Source organism: Engystomops pustulosus, chromosome 4 (genome assembly GCF_040894005.1).
Source record: "Engystomops pustulosus chromosome 4, aEngPut4.maternal, whole genome shotgun sequence".
NCBI lineage: Eukaryota > Metazoa > Chordata > Amphibia > Anura > Leptodactylidae > Engystomops > Engystomops pustulosus.
Window position 1 is genome coordinate 105,336,107 of NC_092414.1, and position 14,316 is coordinate 105,350,422.

The following is a 14,316-nucleotide window of genomic DNA, read 5'->3' on the forward strand; positions in this document are numbered from 1 at the left end:
GATATACTCGGGAGAGATTGGGTATCAAACTTCGTAGAGCGTTTTGGTATTTTATCCACTGAGAATTTGTACCTTTTATAAAACACACATTCATTTAGCCAAAAAAAAAATTGAATTTCAAAATTGCACAAGATTTTGTTTTAACACCTGTAAAACAATGAAAGGATTAATAAACTTCATAAAAGTTGTTTTACGTACGGTGAGGGGTGTAGTTTCTATAAATGGGTAATTTATGGGATTTTACTATTATTTAGACCTCTCAGAGGTACTTGAAACTTGAGCATGTCCTTCAAAAGCATGATTTAGCGTTTTTTATGAAAATTTGAAAAATCACACCTAAAGTTCAAAGCCCCATAACACCCTACAAAAATGAGAGGATGCATAAAAAAAACATGTCAACATAAAGTAGACATTCGGTGAATGTTAGTTATTAAGGTTTTTTTGCTGTTATGACTATGAGTGGAAAAAGTAGAACATTTAAAATTTCAAAAATCGAGAAATTTTTCACCAAATATCTGCTATTCTCATAAATAAACGCAAAACATACCACCACATTTTTTCAACTAACATAAAGTACAAAGTGTCTAGAGAAAAAAATTTCAAAATCACTTGCATATGTTGCAATGTGAAAAGTGGCTTCGGCGGTAAGGGGTTAAATAAGATATGTTCATGCTTCAGTGCAGCCACAGAATTCTCAAGGTATGTTTTCTTCATAAGGCATAAGATCAAATGGTAGGTTTTCTTTCAGAGGCTCAATGGGTATGATCTTCCTTAGAATGCCTTGATCAGCATTACTTTCCGGTGCCCACCTCCCTGATTTCTGTCGCGTCAATGCGCCACAATCCGATCCCATGCACCAAAATTAGGCGCAAATCGGAAATATTCGGGACCCTTAGTAAATGAGCCCCATTGTGTCTCGCCTGATACTTCAATAGTCTCTTACAGGCTCTAGTCTGCCAAGGCAACTGATGATAGAATGGCAGGCATTGATGTGCAGGGCTCATTAAGTCCCAGGTCTTTATGGAAAGATCTCCAAGCAGGGCAGATGCAGCAGGGACCAACAGGCTGTTTTTAACAGCTGATGACAGTTGCTATTGTGGCAACTCTAACAGCCCAACCATCAGGATGAGTATACTAGTTAAATTAATTGCTTCATATTTGAAAACCTTATTTAGTGTAAAGAGTTTTAAAAAAAGAAATAAAACAATTTAAATAAATGTAAAATCTGGGGGCGTGGCTACCTATCATCCTAGCCAGACACACATTTTTGGAGCTGAGAGATCCCTATTAATCCTACCTCATCTGTTCCCTGAACAGCTCCATGCACCGCACCATCTGTGCCAGGGGGGTTCCAATGGCTGGATACCGATATCTCGGGGTTCCAAGCAAACCCCAATGAGCTGTACTGGGCTGGAGGTCCGCTGGACCTCCTCTGCTGCCGTCTGGAGGCCAAGACCACGCTAGCTGCCCTCCTTACAGTCTGTGTGGTCCCACCTCACATCTACGGGACCATTGGCACACTTTGGGGTCCCTTTACTGACTGTCTCAGGTTGCAGCCTACATCGGCTTTTTGATCCCTGGCCTCGTGTGAAAGTGGCACCCAGCACCAGCACACTACCGTGTTTCCCCGATAGTAAGACATAGTGGGTGTTTTAGTGTAATGTAAGACATACCCCGAAAGTAAGACATAGTTAGAGCTGAGGGGAGCCGGGGTGCTGCAGCCTCTTTATGTCACTGCTGTAGCTCCTGGCCGATAGAAGATTATGTGACCGGAGCTCAGCTACTCCGTGCAGGCTCCGATCACATGAGGAGAGAGGAGACAGGGCTGCACAGTGTTGAGTCTGCAGCATGGAGCCGAGGGAGTAGCTTCCTGCTGTGTGCTGCTGCCGTCTGTGTTACTGAAGCAGCTCCTCCCCCTCCTGTGTAGCTGCTAAACTCTGCTACATCAGTCGGACCTGGAGGGGGGCAGCAGGGGAGCACATGTCAGCCTGGACCAGCCTCTACTCAGCCCTGCAGTCAGTGACACTGAAAAGTATGTATGTTATGTGTAGTGTGTATGTAGGTGTGATGCCTGATCTATATTTGAACATTGTTTGCATGTTTATTCAAATGTATGAATGTAGTGTGTGTCAGTTTGTTTGCTTGCACAGTTCTATGGTTTGTGTTAAAACACCCATCCCCCCTCTGCACTGTATAATGCCCCTACTCACAATGTATAACCTCCCACACTGTATAATGCCCCCCCCCCCTTACACTGTATAACCTCCCACACTGTATAATGCCCCCCTTACACTGTATAACGCCCCCCCTACACTGTATAACCTCCCACACTGTATAATGCCCCCCCTTACACTGTATAATGCCCCCCCTTACACTGTATAACCTCCCACACTGTATAATGCCCCCCCTTACACTGTATAACCTCCCACACTGTATAATGCCCCCCCTTACACTGTATAATGCCCCCCCTACACTGTATAACCTCCCACACTGTATAATGCCCCCCCTTACACTTTATAATGCCCCCCCTACACTGTATAACCTCTCACACTGTATAATGCCCCCCTTACACTGTATAACCTCCCACACTGTATAATTCCCCCCCCTACACTGTATAACCTCCCACACTGTATAATGCCCCCCCTTACACTGTATAACCTCCCACACTGTATAATGCCCCCCCCCCTTACACTGTATAACCTCCCACACTGTATAATGCCCCCCCCTTACACTGTAAAACCTCCCACACTGTATAATGCCCCCCCCTTACACTGTATAACCTACCACACTGTATAATGCCCCCCCCCCCCTCACACTGTATAACCACCCATTACACTGTATAATTCTTGGCACTTGCTTTTATAAAACTGTTTGGTGGTGAATACCATACTGTTCAGCCTGTTAATAAATGTTAATTTTATGGTTAATATAAAAATTGTCAATTTTTTTCCAATATAAGACATACCCCGAAAGTAAGACATAGTGGGGCTTTTGGGGGTAAAAAGAATGTAAGACACTGTCTTACTTTCGGGGAAACACGGTATCTGCCAGAGCAGAAGAGGGCGATATCCCGTGGGTACGTATAGGCCATTCTGGTCCCTCACAACACCCGATAAGACACTGTGGCTCTATAACGCCGGATCACTGCCCAAGAGTTCCTGCATTACAGCACCGTGGCCTGCTAGACCTCAAAAGCCCAGACCTTGATTTTTTTATGCCTTGCCAAGCAGTCGGTACAGGAGATGTTCACCGTTTGCTGAGCTCTGCTTTTGCCTCTAGTCAGTGCAGCCTACTACCTGGAGAGTTAATTGGGGAGTCAGCTTTTGGAACCTTGCCCCAACTAGAAGCTCCAGCCCCTGGTATTCTGTAAAAAAGCCTAGAGTCGTATTCAAAGGGATCACCTTCTCCCTGTTGCACCCCGTTAATACACAACAGGTTAGTGGGTTAGGTGGTAGGACTTCACTGCTCAGGTACCCTTCTGCTATTTACTGTACCCATCCTCCTTGGTACTGTGGCTGCCACATACCCCTCATTTGTCCTACATGCTAACTTTGGCTGCAGGTGACTTTTGGCTATCATGGGGGCTCTTTGATTTCTTCAGTGAAGGGTGGATACACAGCACCTGAGGTGATAGATATGTCCCTTAGGCCCCACGTCCACAGCTGCACAGATCCAGCTATAATAACAGACAGTGAGCACCCACTTTGGATAGTACTCCTGAATGTCTGGGAAACAGGGAGCATCCACTAAAAAGGGTAATACGCCATCGGGGGGTCAAGTTAATGACTTGTTTGTCAAAACCCGGGCAACATACACTCATAAGCATACACCACCACCTAAACATTGTCCTGACTCTCCTGCACTAGATGGCACTCTGCATCAGCAGCTTCATTGCCTCTAAATACTGTGGTGCCTTTTTAAGAGTCCTGACTGTTTGACAAGATCCAGGCCATGTTCATATCGGAACTCACGGCTGCTGTTACAAATATCTAATCACAGATCCATGACTTGGGGCAAAGAACAACTGATCTTGAACAAAAGATTGACAATATTGTGGATTCTCTACAATCTGAGGAAACTTAAATTGATCTCCTGCAAACACAAATGGATCTGCTAGAAGCAAAATGTGAGGACCAAGAGAATCATAATCGTAGGGGCAATCTTAGGATCAGAGGCCTCCCGGAGCCCCTCTCCAATTTACATGGGACTGCCCTTAATCTCTTTGCTGCTCCCCTGCCTCATGTTGCGATAAATGACCTCCAAACGAACCGCATGCATCCACAGGGCACTCACAAAGCCATCAAACCCTTCTCTTCCAAAAGATGTTGTTCTCATGTTTTTATTTGACAACAACCTCCATTATTTTCACCTATCTTAGGGCGTTCTTACTCATATTCTTATGAAGCATAAAGAGTTATGAAGGGTTCTTCTTTAAGTGACTTTTGCAATATCATTAGCTTGGTTTATGGATATATAGTTGTTCATTTGGGTTACCATTGTGTAAAGGAGCATACAATGATAGATCGGTGTGACGCTCAGTGCAATTTTCTGGAAAAATTGTTTGGTGTCCCCTGTGGATTTAACATTCCCTTTGCTGCATATTTTGGTGAATATACAGATGTGGGGTATGTATAATCTCCTCACATCTTGCTGTTTTAGGAAAGTATATTTTCTTTATATAAGTGTTCTGGATTTGTACATATTTTAGAGGAAATTTTCAATTCTCATGCAATATTTGCATTATATTGCTGTTTGCTGCAAAGTTGCATGAAGGTGGTAGTGTGTATGAATTAAAAAGTTATTCTTGTTTACATGGTGATTTCCGGAAAAAGCTTTTTATTTTGTGTGTTATATATTTTAAACACATTTGTGGATAGCAACCAAACATGTCATGGTTTTTGTCTCAGCCTTTTTGGGAGTGTAAATTCTTGATGTTGTGTATCGTGATATATATATATATATATATATATATATATATATATATATATATATATATATATATAAATCTGCTCACTTTGTGTTATTATTTTTAAATCCCTATTTGTGAGTAAACCTCCACTGTGATGTGAGTTTTATGTAAAAACGTACGTTATCAAGGCATTTTCAATTGCCTTTAAATAATTTTTCCTTGTCACAAAGTTACATGAGAGTGGTATGGGCTGTAAACTATTAATTAAGGCAAATGCATTGCTTGGTTGTCTGGTTTCAAAATATATAGGTTTTAGGGGCGCTTTTACTTTTTAATCTGTTTTATTGCTATATTTTGCAAGTTGTGACTGTCTAAAAATTTGTAGCTGAAAAGTAGTTAGTTATTTCAGTTTTAGTGATATTATGATGATTTATTCATGTGAACATATCAATATGAGGCATTTGTGAACTGTACACATGTCTATCTATTATATTTAGGAGATGTGAAGGTAAATATTTTCTGCTTGGAGCACATTTTTTGCCATCAATGTCAAATTTTAAGTATTTTTTATAAAATGTTTCAGTTTGAATAAAAATTGGATGAAGGTGCCTATGTCTATAAACTCTTTAATGAAATTTTGAAAACAGGGCAAGTGTCTGCTTTCAGAAAATATGTGCTCTGTTACAGTTAACTTAAATTCTTTTTGGTGTAATTTCGGTTTTATTTGTAGTCATCAAAAAAATACTATCCAGAAATGCCTGGCAGGGAAAGGGTTAATACCCCTTGGTTAAATTCCCGGGTGAAGATGATTATCATCTATCTGTCTAGTTATCTATCTCCTATAATCTGATCATTTATATATCTCACTTTTTCTCTATCTATTTATTAATCAATCTTCTATTTCTGTTCTACTGTATTTATCTCTCATATCTATCTACTGTATATATCATCTACTTTATAGTTCTGCATCTAGAAATCTCTATCATCTTTCATATTTATCTTCTATCATAGTAATAATAATGTCTTTATTTATATAGCACACACAGGCCTTCATGCACCACATATCAATGTTGGTTTTATGTGTCGGCATCGGGACCCGATGAAGCACCTGAAGCAGGAGAAGAAGCAGAAGCAGTGAGTACTTGTCAGTTGCTATCAAGCTCACAGGTTTGTTTTGCTCTGGGTCCTTACGTTGGTGTCAGGAGCCAGAATATACAAGTCCATCCTCAGTATAGTATAGTGTATATATATATATATATATATCACCTGTCAGTTCCCAATGTAGTGTGAATGTTTCACTTTATATAAGAAAAATAGCCTCATTTATAAAATCTCTTATAGTAAAACAATACATAACATTAGGTAAATGTTATCTAAATATATATGTTTTTATTTTCTTATTGAAGCTTACAGATACAAGGATGTAGAGAAAAAGGGAACAATGTCAGGGCTTTGGTGACACACAGCATTTCTATAGCAGAATCTGCTTTGTTGGAGATCAGTGAGTGCAGGGATTATTTATATACAGCAGGGGGGAGGAGATCAGAAAACAGTGATGTAGCGCTGAGGTGAGGCCAATGAGGGAGAGGCACCTGCAAAGCTTTATGGGACTTGCAGTAAAACTGCCTATGTCAGTGCTGTGCATGCACCTTGTAGGCAGTTACCCAATGTGCTGCTAACCAAGAATCAATTCTTTTATAACACCTTCAGAATTTAAGAACACATTTTTCAAATCTGCCCTGTAGTAATATAAGTGGTTATAGCTTTAACATATCCAGGGTTTTCTGATGACACATTGAACTTCAAATTATTTAAAATGTTTTCTCATGACACATTGAACTTCAAATTATTTAAAAATTTGGACGATATTTTTTATGTTTAGTTATGAAAAAACAGAAACTAGGAAAAACATTTGAAATATTTCCCTTTTTCAAAGTTCAAAATTCTCTACTTTACAAGCATACCACCCTAGTTTAATTTATAACGGGGTTGGCATGGGTTTTTAATAGAGATGAGCGAGTATACTCGTCCGAGCTTGATGCTCGTTCGAGTATTAAGGTACTCGAGACGGCTCGTTGCTCGGACGAGTATTTCCCCTGCTCGAGATCGAGCATTTAATTAAAAAAACACAGTGAAGAACAATGAAGAATAGAATAAAAACAGTGAACACAGTGAACACAGGATCATTTAAGTGAAAAACACAGAGAAGAACACAGTGAAGAATAGATTACAGATGTTCGGCACATCTGCTTACTTGTCGGAAGATACGCGCGGAACGGTGCGAACAAAATAGTATGTGAAGAACAATATATATGTGTGAAGAGCACAGAGACATGGGGCAGCGGCAGCACGGAGACATCAGGGAGCGGCATGGAGACATCGGGGCACGGAGACATCGAGGGGCACGGAGACATCGGGGCACGGAGACATCGAGGGGCACGGAGACATCGAGGGGCACGGAGACATCGAGGGGCACGGAGACATCGAGGGGCACGGAGACATCGAGGGGCACGGAGACATCGAGGGGCACGGAGACATCGAGGGGCACGGAGACATCGGGGCACGGAGACATCGAGGGGCACGGGGAGACATCGAGGGGCACGGGGAGACATCGAGGGGCACGGGGAGACATCGAGGGGCACGGAGACATCGAGGGGCACGGAGACATCGAGGGGCACGGAGACATCGAGGGGCACGGAGACATCGAGGGGCACGGGGAGACATCGAGGGGCACGGAGACATCGAGGGGCACGGAGACATCGAGGGGCACGGAGACATCGAGGGGCACGGAGACATCGAGGGGCACGGAGACATCGAGGGGCACGGAGACATCGAGGGGCACGGGGAGACATCGAGGGGCACGGAGACATCGAGGGGCACGGAGACATCGGGGCACGGAGACATCGAGGGGCACGGAGACATCGAGGGGCACGGAGACATCGAGGGGCACGGAGACATCGAGGGGCACGGAGACATCGAGGGGCACGGAGACATCGAGGGGCACGGAGACATCGAGGGGCACGGAGACATCGGGGAGACTTCAGTGGAAGAAGAGCAGCGGATCCCGGGACAGCGTATCTCCCGACAAGTAAGCAGATGTGCAGAACATCTGCAATCTATTCTTCACTGTGTTTTTCACTTAAATGATCCTGTGTTCACTGTTTTTATTCTATTCTTCACTGTTCTTCACATCTGTTAACTTGTCGGGAGATAATATACGCGCGGAACAGTGAAGAATAGATTGCAGATGTTTGCATACATCTGCTAACTTATCAGAAGACATTCTTTTTCAATTAATTAACACATTTTATTCCCGAACCATGGTCCCTTTGAAAAATGCTCGAGTCTCCCATTGACTTCAATGGGGCTCGTTATTCGAGACGAGCACTCGAGCATCTGGAAAAGTTCGTCTCGAATAACGAGCACTCGAGCATTTTAGTGCTCGCTCATCTCTAGTTTTTAAGCATCTACTTATTATTCTAGAAAAGTAACGCTTACACTTTGGGTGCGATTTTTTACATTTTTTGAAATACAAAACCTGAACTTTATTTAGAGGCTCCTGCTCAACTTTCAATGGACTGTAAGAGGTCTAAATAATAAAAAAAAATACAGCACGACCAGATGATGAAGCAGCACTCCGTATAAGCCAAAGTAGTGATTTTTATTCCACCATAGCATTGCAATGTTTCACCTTATCATTAAAGGCATTTTCAAGCATCAAGTGTTCACAGTCAATCAGATTAAGTAGAGGTGAACTAATCACAAACATATGTGTACATAAGTGACGTCATTTAAGATATCATTATACAAGCACAAAAAGTGCATCAGTGAACAAATATTCATACAGCAGAGCATAATATACATAGTGACAATAAGACCGATTAAAAATTAGAATAAAGTGTATAAGGGACTCACGCGTCTACATCGTAGCCCTTGCGCCACCTCCTATGTGTAAACAGACAGGGAACAGATCCCTAGTCCATGTGTATCGTGGACAAAGTGCTAAGTGCATATAAAAAATTAAAACCAGAGACATACAGTGTAGCGTTCAAGCGGGTAAAGCCATATTTTTTTCAGTGTAGCCAAAAAAGTCTATATAAAGACTGCTCCGGTGAAAAAACACATACATGCGCATTTAAGGAAAAGTCTCTAGAGCAGCCATCTTAGAGAAGCCATCTCTGTTACAGCTAGACAGCAAAAGAAGGACAGCGACTATCCCCATGGAACTTCACAAGGGACAGATCGGGATAGTGCTGAGTGGTCCACAGGTAAGCCGGTAATGTCAAGCACACAAAACCTCTTGTTGCCTATTGGTCAAAGAGTCTATGTCTGTGACTCGAAGACTTCAACCAAGTTCCCTCCGGGATCGATGCCACCTCATGTGGGTCCGCTCGCTCAAAAATCACCCGACTATCCTAAGCTACCGTATCGAGGAGAGTCATAGTCTTGTCCCCTTTTCCGTCAGCTGGATGCTGCAACAAAAAATAGAAAAGCGCATTAAGCAAGGTTACATCACAAGTCTAAGACATTTGTCTATATGTCAATATATCATAAATGTAATGTTATGTATTAGGACAATTTCGTCACTATTTTAAAGAAGCGGACAGTGATCAAAAGTGTTAGGGGAATAGCGCATAAACGTATATCACTACAGAAAGACATTAAGAGGGAGTTCCCTATTGAGGCCAGAGGGACTCAGAGATCCGAGCCTATGTATCCACTGAACTTCTCTGCGTTTCAGCATCAATTCCCTATTACCCCCTACTTAAGCGGTGGAATCCTGTCTATAATGGTAAATTTTAAATCTTCCAATTTGTTCCCTGTCTGTTTACACATAGGAGATGGAGCAAGGGCTACAATGTAGACGCGCGAGTCCCTTATACACTTTATTCTAATTTTTAATTGGTCTTATTGTCACTATGTATATTATGCTCTGCTGTATGAATATTTATTCACTGATGCACTTTTTGTACTTGTATAATGATATTGTAAATGACGTCACTTATGTACACATAACACATGTTGGTGATAAGTTCACCTCTATTTAATCTGATTGCTGTACTGTTTCATCACCTGGTCGTGCAGTGCTATGGTTCCTGTCTGAACCTCATCGAAGTCGTGCACCTGGTTGTTTTTCTTATACACAGTGCTGCTCCATTCCCTTTGGTGTCTGCAGTATTTGACTAGAAGCGTTTGCACGTGTTTTCCTTGAATATGGAACCAACTACCACACCACCAAATCTCTTCTCATATACAGAGGAAGATGTGAACAAGATCTTAAGTGGATCTACGGGGGATGGCACATTTGTGGACATTCCAGCAAAAGTGGATCTGAAACGTAAGTTTGAATATCTTTCAAGAAGACGCATCAATTTTGAACTACACCTAGCTTTGTTATGCCAGTATTATAAACACTAGGTTTGAGGGTCTATCTAACAAATATGCCCTGGACATCATTTTATTAAATATTGAATTTATACAATCTGATCTAGAATCAGGCCAACAGAAATTAAATGATCTAGAGATGGAACTACGAGGCTTAATGAATGAGACTGAATTCAACAACTATAAAGAGAAAACACAATCTGTTTTAATGAAATTCCATAAAGAACAAGAAGAAATTAAACGACATAAGTGGTCCAGGGATAAAGACGACTATGCGACCGGACGGATCTACACATGGAGACAAGATGAGCTACAACATACTAATAGAAATAGACGAGATTTGAAAAAACACAACAATAACAAATCCGTTCATACATCGGCTACAAGTGATTTTTTTTTACAATTTTCCCCTCCGGACACACCAGATCCAACAGACCCAAGAGAAGACGGGGGGGACATAAACATAATCGACACTCAAAAGACCAGAAGTGTCAAGATGTTGTGAAAGAAGAAGAAGAAGTGAAAGATCGTCCCGTGGTAAATTTATCATCATATACTCTGTCAACTGCTGAACTTAATGTTTTAAGTAAGGGACTGTCATATTGTCCAGCCACTTTCATGAATTGTCTGGACTTGGACATTGAAATTAATTTTTTTTTTCGATCAAATAAGTTGAAAAAGTGGTTTGTGGAAAACCCGGCAATTACGGGTGATGTTGTCTCAAACATTAATGCACCTTATGACTTCAGGCTTAGGGACTGTGATTTGCGCTTGAAGAGCAAATTTTGTCCACCCACTAGTTCATCTGCTGTAAAATCCTTTATTACTGCAGTCAGGAGGGATATTAAATTATATAGGGAATCTGTATCTGCTCATACACATGTAAATAACTTGTACTCTGATGAGAGAAAGTCGTTGGAGGGATTGGTCCATAACGGCGGTCTCACTATCAAACCTGCTGATAAGGGGGGTGGGATCGTCGTTATGGACCGTTCCAAATTTATGGATGAAGTCTATAGACAATTAAAAGATGAGCTTGTATATAAAAAAGTTGATGTGGATCCCACACAGATGTTCCTCAAGAGATTGAAGCTTCTTTTAGATCACGCTTTTGCATTGGATGCAATTGATAAAGAACTGCATGATTTTTTGTTGCCTAGGTTTCTGAAAGTACCGGTACTGTATTGTCTACCAAAGATACACAAAAATAGGACATCTCCACCAGGTAGGCCCATAGTATCGGGTCAGGATTCTTTGTTTAGCCCGGCAGCGATTTTTCTGGACAAAATGCTGAAACCTTTCGCAGTCGGTGCTAAATCATATATTAAAGATACCACAGATTTTTTTGAATAGGATTTCCAAAATTTATTTTCCTACAGGGGCCCTTCTTATGTCCTTTGACATGACAAGTTTGTATACGTCTATTGATCATGACCGGGGCTTAGCCAGTGTTGGTAAAGCTCTCATGGGGTGTGACTATACAAATAGTGGTAAGGAGTTTGCTTTGAACCTGCTGGAAATTATTCTTACTTGCAATTATTTTTCGTTCAACAATGAATTTTTTGTACAACTACGCGGAACGGCTATGGGGTCCAATGTGGCCCCAGCCTATGCCAATATTGTAGTGGCAATCTTGAGGAGACTTTCGTCTATGTGTCCCACCATTTCCAGATGGTACTGGAATGGTGGAGATACATAGATAATGTCTTCACGATATGGGTAGGGGACCGTCCATTATTGGATGCATTAATTTTTGAATAACATTGACCCTGACATCAAATTTACAATGGTGGTGTCTAATGTCCAACTTCAATTTTTATATACTAATGTACATGTTGTAGACAATGCACTGAGAACTGATTTATATGTGAAACCAACAGATTCCAACACCATACTACAATATGAAAGTCAACACCCTCGAAACATGATACGTTCTTTACCATTTAGTCAGATGCTCAGGATTAAACGTATTGTGGATGATGAGGAAAAACAAAACTAGTCACTCCTCCTTATGGGTAAGAAATTTATCAAAAGGGGTTACCCCAAGCAACTTGTCACTGAACAAATGGAAAAAGTACAATCCCTTGATAGAACCACTCTGTTATCCAATAAGCCGGACAACAAGTCTGATACCCGTATACCCATGATATCCACTTACACGACACACAGTCAGAAAGTGGCATCAATCACACGGAAGAATTGGTGCATCCTTAGTACATTTTATAAGGATATTCCCTATTTTCAATCACCCCCTCTATTTTCATATAAACGAGGCAAAAATTTAATGGATCAACTGGTGAAAACAGAAGTATCTAATGTGACTATGGACAAAACAAGCCGCAAGGGTAGTTACCCAAGTATGGCCTGTGATAATTCATGACCAAGTGTGAGACATTTATTCATCCTGTCACTGGTAACTCTTACAAGATCAATTTCTTTCTCACGTGGACAAGTGACTATGTAATTAATGTTTTACAGTGTCTGTGCAAGTTACTGTATGTGGGTGAGACTACTACGGAATGTATGTTGCGTTTAAAAAATAACAAATCCAGTATACGTACCAATAAAATAGAACTGCCGGTACCATGTCATTTCTCCAAGGCTGGACACAAATTGGAAGATTTAAAATTTACCATTATAGACAGGATTCCACCGCTTAGGAGGAGGGGTAATAGGGAATTGATGCTGAAACACAGAGAAGTTCAGTGGATACATAGGCTTGGATCTCTGAGTCCCTCTGGCCTCAATAGGGAACTCCCTCTTAACGTCTTTCTATAGTGATATACGTTTAAGCGCTATTCCCCTAACAAGTTTGATCTCTGTCCGCTTCTTTAAAATAGTGACGAAATTGTCCTAATACATTACATTACATTTATGATATATTGACATATAGACTGTAGAAATGTCTTAGACTTGTGATGTAACCTTGCTTAATGCGCTTTTCTATTTTCTGTTGCAGCATCCATCTGACGAAAAAGGGGACAAGACTATGACTCTCCTCGATACAGTAGCTTTGGATAGTCGGGTGATTTTTGAGCAAGCAGATCCACATTGGGTGGCGTCGATCCCGGATGGGACTTGGTTGAAGTCTTCGAGTCACAGACATAGACCATTTGGCCAATAGGCAACAAGAGGTTTCCTGTGCTTGACATTACCAGCTTACCTGTGGACCACTCAGCACTATCCCGATCTGTCCCTTGTGAAGTTCCATGGGGATAGTCGCTGTCCTTCTTTTGCTGTCTAGCTCTAACTTGATAATTGGGCAATGTTTCCCTTCTCTAAGATGGCTGCTCTAGAGACTTTTCCTTGAATGCGCATGTCTGTGTTTTTTCACCGGAGCAGTCTTATATAGACCGACGGAAAAGAGTGACTTTTTTGGCTATGCAGAAAAAAATATGGCTTTACCCACTTGAACACTATATGTGTTACAATATGTTTTTTTATATGCACTTAGCACTTTGTCCACGATACACATGGACTAGGGATCTGTTCCCTGTCTGTTTACACATAGGAGGTGGAGCAAGGGCTACGATGTAGACGCGTGAGTCCCTTATACACTTTATTCTAATTTTTAATTGGTCTTATTGTATTGTATTGGTCTTATATGTATATTATGCTCTGCTGTATGAATATTTGTTCACTGATGCACTTTTTGTGCTTGTATAATGATATTGTAAATGACGTCAGTTATGTACACATTTGTTGGTGATTAGTTCACCTCTGTTTAATCTGATTGACTGTGAACACTTCATGCTTGAAAATGCCTTTAATGATAAGGTGAAATGTTGCAATACTATCGTGGAATAAAAATCACTATTTTGGTTTATATGGAGTGCTGCTTCATCATCTAGTCATGCTGTGCTGTTCCTGTCTGAACCTCATCGAAGTCGTGCACCCGGTTGTTTTTTTTTTATACATAGTGCTGCTCCATTCCCTTTGCGTGTCTACAATAAAAAGAAATACATATATTTTCCCATGATGGAAACTACACCCCACAACATACGAAAAACCAAATTTAAGAA

At 41.2% G+C, this 14,316-nt stretch overlaps 1 long non-coding RNA gene across 1 annotated transcript; it reads left to right on the plus strand.

Annotated features, from left to right (window-relative positions):
- Positions 1-1,948: 1,948 nt before the first annotated feature.
- LOC140129061 (uncharacterized) lies at positions 1,949-14,091 on the plus strand. The gene is made up of 3 exons (XR_011855284.1): positions 1,949-2,032; positions 5,947-6,043; positions 13,254-14,091. It is a non-coding gene; the product is annotated as an uncharacterized lncRNA (long non-coding RNA).
- The last annotated feature ends 225 nt before the right edge of the window (positions 14,092-14,316 follow it).